Raw genomic sequence first — 8,565 nt, 5'->3', positions numbered from 1 at the left:
AGGTGTGAAGTGTCATCTCCCAAAGTGATACAAAAGAGTTGCTAGAGAAAACTCTTTGATTTCCCAACATAAATCCTGGATTCTGTGTTCATTTTGATTAGATTTGCCACTCCACCCTCTTGGCAATATAGTTTTTCATTCCATCTTCCCCCACCCTGGCCTGGGTTTCTTCTTCTTTCCTTTGAGTGGACCATCTTGGGCCCATTAAAAGAGAGGTGTGGGTGGCCTGGCTTCAGTGGCCCACTTTTCCTCCTTTCCTGTAGTTTTGATTTTTTAAATGTGTTAAAGCAAAAGCTCAAATATAGGATCTTTTAATAGTTCGAAAACATAATCTTTGTGGGGAAATCCAGAGACTGCCCTCTTGCTTAAAAACCCATGTGTGGACAAATCTGTCAATTTCAGTTTCTCTTAGTTTCTAATTTTCCCAACCTTAAATTCAGTTCTGCGCATTTCCACATCCAGTTTGTGAGTTTATATTTAAAACGTCCTCATGAAAATGCGCTACCATTTCAGTGTGAATTTCTCCAGCTGCACATTTTTGTTTGCAGTTTTGAGAAATTGCATGTTTTTGCAAAACCATTTCCCCTAATAATATGAGTTCTTGCATGCTATTTTCACTGCCTCTGGTTTATGCAATTTTATACATATTACTTGGCTATAGAACTGCATTGCAAAATCCAGAGAGGTGCAAATTTTGATTTGTTTCTAGTTTCAGAAAGTGCAAATTTGTTAGGTCCACCTTTAAAAGTGAAGCAAACCAAGTTTTTTCCCCATCCCAACTCCCATCCTGTTGACCACTGCAAGAATCCCAGATTCCTGCAGGCACTAGGCAGTCCTGCAGAAATTGGTTAATAGTTCACCACCTCTCCCTGCCTTAAAGCACCCCTTGAGCTGATCGTTCTTCCCTTCTGCTTTTTCAAACAATTTCCTGTTGTTCTCTCAGTTCCACTTGCAGAGGCTCCGATCCCTCCTTTCCCCCTTGGGGTGAGATGTCCATTGCCAATTTCACTGGGATGAAAACCCAACCTTTTACAGCCCAGCAATTCAAAATTTCTGTCTTCACGTTGACTGGGTGGCAAATTATGCAAGTTGCACAGAAGAATGTGGTTTGGTGATGTGATCTAAGAAGTCAATCATATTTGATGTTTCAGAAACAAACTTCATTCAACGGAAGTAGCAATAATTTATCTGAGATGCCAGGACCACATAGCCTCAAATTGAATGTTGTGCCTAACTGCAAAATAAGACATAGAGAAACAACAAAAAGACAGGCAAGGATGTAGGACAGAAACTGCAAAGAATTGCAGGGTTGGAGAATGTAGCTCAGTGACAGAATGTATGATTTGCATCCCAAAGGTCCCAGGTTCAAATCCTGGCATCTCCAGCAAAAGACTCTGGTCTGAAACCTAGCATGCTCTAGTTATCTCTCACTTGGACTACTGCAATGAACTCTATGTGGGGCTACCTTTCAAGGTGACCCGGAAACTACAACTAATCCAGAATGTCGCAACTAGACTGGTGACTGGGAGCGGCCGCCGAGACCATATAACACCAGTCTTGAAAGACCTACACTGGCTCCCAGTACGTTTCCGAGCACAATTCAAAGTGTTGGTGCTGACCTTGAAAGCCCTGAATGGCCTCAGTCCAGGATACCTGAAGGAGCGTCTCCACCCCCATCATTCAGCCCGGACGTTGAGGTCCAGTGCTCAGGGCCTTCTGGTGGTTCCCTCACTACGAGAAGCCAAGTTACAGGGAACCAGGCAGAGGGCCTTCTTGGTAGTGGCACCCGCCCTGTGGAACGCCCTCCCACCAGATGTCAAAGAGAAAAATAACTACCAAACTTTTAGAAGACATCTGAAGGCAGCCCTGTTTAGGGAAGCTTTTAATGTTTGATGTATTGCTGTAATTTAAAACTTGGTTAGAAGCTGCCCAGAGTGGCTGGAGAAGCCCAGCCAGATGGCCGGGGTATAAATAATAAATTATTATATTATTATTATAGCTCAGCTATGTTCTGACACCCAGAAACCTCTGGTCAGTGTATTGTAGACAATACTGATATGTAGACACTATCCAGTGGTCTGAATCGGTGAACAGCTTCCTGAGAATTCAGTATGCCCTGAGCTCACTAGAACCTCTTTCCAAGTCTGGACTTGAAGCCTTTAGTGAGTGCTGATTACAGTCAGGACCTCTGTGGGACTCTGAGGTACATGTGAGGCTCCATATGCACAGAAGCACTGTGCATTTTATTCAAAGCATGTGTTTTCTAGGTAATAAGAAAACTGCAGGGCGGCCTGTGTGTGTACCCAAATTTCCACCAACACATTGGTGCTTCTGTGATGTGGGCACTGGTACACTGCTAGAATGTGGCAACTGACTTTCTAGTTCTTTCCTCAGCCACAAGGACTAGAAACTTGTCCTCCTCTTTTGAAACCACCAGGAATCCTAACTGAGGCAGTACAGTCACAGCCACGCAGCAAACTAGCTTCTCTTTAAGTTAGAAAAATAGGAGGGAGGGAGTCCAGATTGTAAAAAATTAAATTCTAGTAAGAAACATTTTAAAAATGATAAGCTCCACTTATGGTTGTTGCTGCTACTTATTACAGTGGTACCTCGGGTTACAAACCCTTCAGGTTACAGACGCTTCAGGTTACAGACTCCGCTAACCCAGAAATAGTACCTCGGGTTAAGAACTTTGCTTCAGGATGAGAACAGAAATTGTGCAGCGGCGGTCAGAGGCCCCATTAGCTAAAGTGCTGCTTCAGGTTAAGAACAGTTTCAGGTTAAGAACGGACCTCCGGAACGAATTAGGTTCTTAACCCGAGGTACCACTGTATTATTTCTGCAAGGCGAGTTGAACGAAAGGCGGGGATGGGCAAGAACTGTGGCTCCGATGGCCTGGAAGGCCTTGCTGACAGTCTTCCCGGCTGGGGTTTCCTTGCAGACTCAGGCATATGACAAGGCCCCGCGGCCCCTTCCACCACCAGCCCTGTCTGGCCTCTGCAGATAACTTTATCTCTGCCTGTCTCTGCTGCTGCATCATGGGCAAGCTGCTTGCTTCCAGCGCAACGGGTGGGGCCTGGGGGAGCCAAGAGGGTGCAGGGCCAGCCATTCCTGGGTGGTTTCTCTTTCTCGCTGCAGCCATTCATCCTGCCTCGCCTCACAGCCTGGTTGTGAACACCCACCCACTAGTCACGATTATCCCAGAGTCCCCACACCACCTCCGTCCTTGTTTACAATTCTCGGGTAGCTGCAAAGCCGTGAGAGTTCTAAGCTTATCCTCCCCCCCCCCCAAAAAAAATTATTGATTTTCCATATCTATAAACAAACAAACAAACTTCTGAGTAGAGGGATGCGGGTGGCGCAGTGGGTTAAACCACTGAGCCTAGGACTTGCCAATCAGAAGGTCAGCAGTTCGAATCCCCGTGACTGGGTGAGCTCCCGTTGCTTGGTCCCTGCTCCTGCCAACCTAGCAGTTCGAAAGCACGTCAAAGTGCAAGTAGATAAATAGGTACCACTCTGGCGGGAAGGTAAACAGCGTTTCTGTGTGCTGCTCTGGTTCGTCAGAAGCAGCTTAGTTCTGCTGGCCACATCACCCGGAAGCTGTACGCCGGCTCCCTCGGCCAATAAATGAGATGAGCGCCGCAACCCCAGAGTTGTTCATAACTGGACCTAATGGTCAGGGGTCCCTTTACCTTTAGTTCTGAGTAAACATGGCTAGGATTGCACTGTTAAGTCTAGTTGAGATCGATGAGACTGAAGGCTTCAAAGTTACGTGGGGGGAAGGGGCTTCTTCATCTGAAAGTGAAGCCAATGTCATGGACAATGTGCAGATGTCATGGACAATGTGCAGACAACTGACCACAAAGCTGTTTTATTAAATATTTGTCATAACAAAGGACTGAGGAAGATACTGGTGAAACGTTTGTGGCCACATCAGTTCCAGTAAAGGCCATGTAAGAGCCAGTGAGGCAGCAGTTCTGATCCCACTTCACTTTGGCTTCTTATACTTCGTTGTTGGTCCTCATGGGAACGTGCCTTACTGTGTCAACGTATGGCATGTCCCTATTCAAGAGAGGCAATGTGGTGCAGTGGTTAGAGTGCATGCTCTCCAAGTTCTCTCCGATAAAAATAGGGACATCCCATTCCAGAATAATAATGTTACTATTTATACCCAGCCAATCCAACTGGCTTGCCCCAGCCATACTGGGCGCCTTCCAACATATATAAAAACACAACAAAACATTAAGAAAACTTCTCTGTACAGGATTGCCTTCAGACAGTTTGGGGGTCAGATAACTCCATACCCTCCAACATTCATCCAATGAAAATAGGGACATTCTAAGGAAAAGTGGGACATTCCAGGATTAAATCGGAAACTGGAATGGCTTCTCTAATCAAGGACTGTCCCTGGAAAATAGGGACACTTGGAAGGTCTGGGAGTGTCAGCTTTGAACCAGGGAAACCAAGGCTCGGCTCCTTGTTCATTCATGGATGTTAATGATCTGGGGCCAGCTCCTGCTTCTCAGCCTGGCCTACCTCAAAGGGTTGTTGAGGATAAAATGGATGGTAGGAGGGGAGGACGTGTATGCTGCCATAAGCTCACTGGAGGGAGAGAGGCATTAAAATACAAATATACATCACAATCATTTGGGGCCAGCTGAGCCTCACACTAGATCTCCTTTGGCAGACCAGGGCAGATACCTTTCTTGGGTCAAATTATCTTCTAAAGGCCCAAACTGCACTTTACCAAAGTGAATCAAGGTTGGTTCATGCATCTTAAAAGAGACACTGATGCATTAAACGTTGAAACTGCATTAATATTTATTATTAGCTGGTATGCATGTTGGATTTGAAATAGTTTTTATGCATAGAATCATAGAAACTCTTTATATGTGTGTGAGCACTTATTTCGCGTGTGCTTTTATTGCATTGTGAAATAGCTTTTCGTTTCAGTACCTCCCAACACATGAGATTCTAGGATCAGATGTTGACTGTGAAAAACAATTGCTTAGAAGGGAAGCAAACCGCCTTGGTCTCTGGGAGAAAAGCAATTGCTGTACAGTGGTACCTCGCAAGACGAATGCCTTGTAAGACGAAAAACGCGCAAGACGAAAGGGTTTTTCGTTTTTTGAGTTGCTTCGCAAGACGGTTTTCCCTATGGGCTTGCTTCGCAAGACGAAAATGCCTTGCGAGTTTGTTTCCTTTTTCTTAAAACCGTTAATACCCAGGGAATCAGTGCTTCGCAAGACGAAACAACTCGCAAGACGAAACAACTCGCAGAACGAATTAATTTCGTCTTGCGAGGCACCACTGTATATGCCAATCCCTCTTTTCTCTTCTGCAAGTCCAAAGTGTGGATTGCTTTTGGAACCCTAGGTCACCTATGTTCACTCTGAATAGTTACTGACTCCAACCATGAAGACAAAGCATAGGCATCATGGCTAACAGCCACAACAATGGGCGTTCATCCGGAGTTGCTTGTGGCCTGTCTACACCCATTCCCCATAATCATTTGTTCATCCCACACTTTCCAGTTCCTTTCCTTATTACTTTCCAAACTGCTAAGCGCCTGTTGCTTTTTAAAAAGTGGATTTGTTGCACAAGAGAAACAGAGCACTTTAATCCACCTTAATTGCAAAAAAATAAAGTTTTGGTACGCGCTGGGATCCCTCCAGCAAATCATGGCAGTCTGGAGGCAATTGCCACTGAAATGATTACGGCCTTCTCCTACCTCCATGTCCTTCTCCTTGTTGTTTGCCCTGTGTCAGATTTTAAACTGTGAGCCCCTCAGGGCAGGGACCTATGATTTTGTCCTCACTGCAAAGTGCTATGCACGCTGATGTTGCCAGGCAAATAAATAAAATGATTACAGAAGCCCAAGCACTTGTCACATCTTTGAGCAAATGGCTGATCCGATAAAAGATACCATTTCGTCGGTCTTTATTTATGTCTACTTGCACTATGGCTGATGGGAGCCAGTCAAGCTGGGATCCTGACAGTCTCTTTTCCCCTCAGAATATACTGCAGTGTGAATTAAGTCTGCTCTATCCAAGCCATGCACTTCCAGGGACCCAGGACTGTCAGCATAGCAAGCAGAGGAGCAAAGCCAGTGATCAGACTTGTTGTGTTGAGATGCACTCGTCCTCCTCTTTGCGGAGACTCTTTGCATTATCTGGCCCCGGAGATAACAACACTTCAGAGAACTGGCTGACGCTTTCACTTGAATTTTACATCAGAGGAAAACTGACTCTTCAGTGCACACACACCCCATACTTGTTTTTACCCATTGCTAGCAAGCACAAAGCCAGAAATGTTTGGCTTTATACTCAAGGGCAAGAACAGAAGTTTGTCAGAACATAGACTTACACACACACACACACACACACACACACACACACACACCGCTCTGTATTTCAACAACCTCAACGGAACATCTGGCATCATTTCTTTAAAAAATAGACAATCTTAAATTTCTAGCCATCATGGTTGTGAAGGATTTAAAATGGGAGTCCTCCTCAGAGGGCAGAGATTTGTAGCTACAGATGTGTAGCTCCTTACCTGGCAAGGCTTTTTGAGTGTTTCAGGCAAGGCTTTGTTGAAGGAGATCTTGAAGTAATTTGGTGGCAGAAGTGGGTTGACAGAGAAGGGTAACTAGTGTGGAAGAAGAAGGCCAAGGGAACAGACAGTTCATGGGCTTGTGCAGAACAAAAGGAGCAGGGGAGATAAAAAAGGGATGGGAATGGAGGGAAAAGGATGGGAATGGAGGAGAAAGTTGGATACTATATATTGGGGTAGTCAACATGGTGTTGTCCAGGGGCTGTTGAACTCCCAACTCCCATCAGCCCCAGTCAGCACGGCCAGTGGAGAGGGATGGTGGCATCTGGAGTTCAGCAACATCTGCAGAGCACCGTGCCGGCTGTATCTGATGTCCTGTATCTGCTCTGGCACCTGGACATGTTGGGTGTCTTAAAAGCGTTTGTAAACTGCAACCCCAGAGTCGGCCACAACTGGACCTAATGGTCAGGGGTCCCTTTACCTTAAACCTGCATTTGGTCTTTAATGGGATTTCTAAAAAGCTGCAATACCATCAGTTGCACCAAACAGAACATCACAAAATACTGAGCAGGTTCTTGAGTTCTCAAGAACTCTTCACCAAGCAGGAGGATATGCAATTTTTGGGTGGGGGGGGTGGGCAAAAGACATGGGTTTGTTTTGTTTTTGTTTCTATTATGTGCTTTTTTTTATTTTGTATTTCTATGCTGTGAACTGCCCTGAGATATTTGGTATACAAATTTTAATAATAATAATAATAATAATAATAATAATAATAATAATAAGCCATATATTTACGGGACTGCCTCTCCTGGTATGCCCTGCAGAGGACCTTAAGGTCCATGAATAACCATAGTTTAGAGGTCCCGGGCCCTAAGGAAGTCAGACTATCCTCCACCAGGGCCAGGGCCTTCTCAGTGGTGGCTCCGACCTGGTGGAATGCTCTGTCCCATGAGACTAGGGCCCTTCAGGATTTAACCCCCTTCCGTTGGACCTGTAAGACAGAGCTATTCCGCCTGGTCTTTAATTTGAATTCAGCCTGATCTTTTATTTCCCTTCTCTTCCCTCCCCCTCCCCTTTTTATGAAGATCACCCACTCTGAGACCCCACAGCTAATTCTCCCTTGGCCTCCTCGCTGGCCCAAGTAGGACCAATTCAGCCGCTAGCCCTGGGGATTATCTAATGCTTATTTCCCCTAAATTGATTTCTGAATTTTGAATTTTATTGTTATTCATGTTTTTATACTATATATTTTATGCTGCTTTTACAATTAAGTGTTTTAAGTTTGTTGTTACCTGCTCTGAGCCCGGTTTTTGAACCGGGAAGGGCGGGGTATAAATAATAATAATAATAATAATTATTATTATTATTATTATTATTATTATTATTATTATTATTAGCCTGCCTCAGGCTCCAGACAGAGATTCAGCCTCTCCCCTGCCCGGTGCTGAGTTTATCAGGTATGGGGCAGGGAGCTTAAACTGTGAGGACTGGAAGCTTGAAGCTGACTCTATCTACCTTTCGACCGATTTGTTGCCAGCTGCCCCCAGATGGATTTTATCCTTGGCCTGTTTTTCGGCTGAGATCTAGCACCATCCCTCTTCAAGATACCTGACTAGCGGTCAAAGCTTTTCCCAAGTGCTCTTTGCACACAGACATCACCTTGCCAACAAAGGTCCGTACTGTATAGTGAAAGCTATGGTTTTCTCAGTACTGTAGTGATATATGGAAGTGAGAGCTGAACCATAAAGAAGGCTGATCGCCGAAGAATGGATGCTTTTGAATTATGGTGTTGGAGGAGACTCTTGAGAGTCCCATGGACTGCAAGAAGATCAAACTTATGCATTCTGAAGGAAATCAGCCCTGAGTGCTCACTGGAAGGACAGATCCTGAAGCTGAGGCTCCAATACTTTGGCCACCTCATGAGAAGAGAAGACTCCCTGGAAAAGACCCTGATGTTGGGAAAGATGGAGGGCACAAGGAGAAGGGGATGACAGAGGACGAGATGGTTGG

The sequence above is a fragment of the Podarcis melisellensis genome (genome assembly GCF_964234715.1).
Source record: "Podarcis melisellensis genome assembly, chromosome: 17".
Taxonomy (NCBI): domain Eukaryota; kingdom Metazoa; phylum Chordata; class Lepidosauria; order Squamata; family Lacertidae; genus Podarcis; species Podarcis melisellensis.
This window is presented reverse-complemented; position numbering follows the sequence as displayed.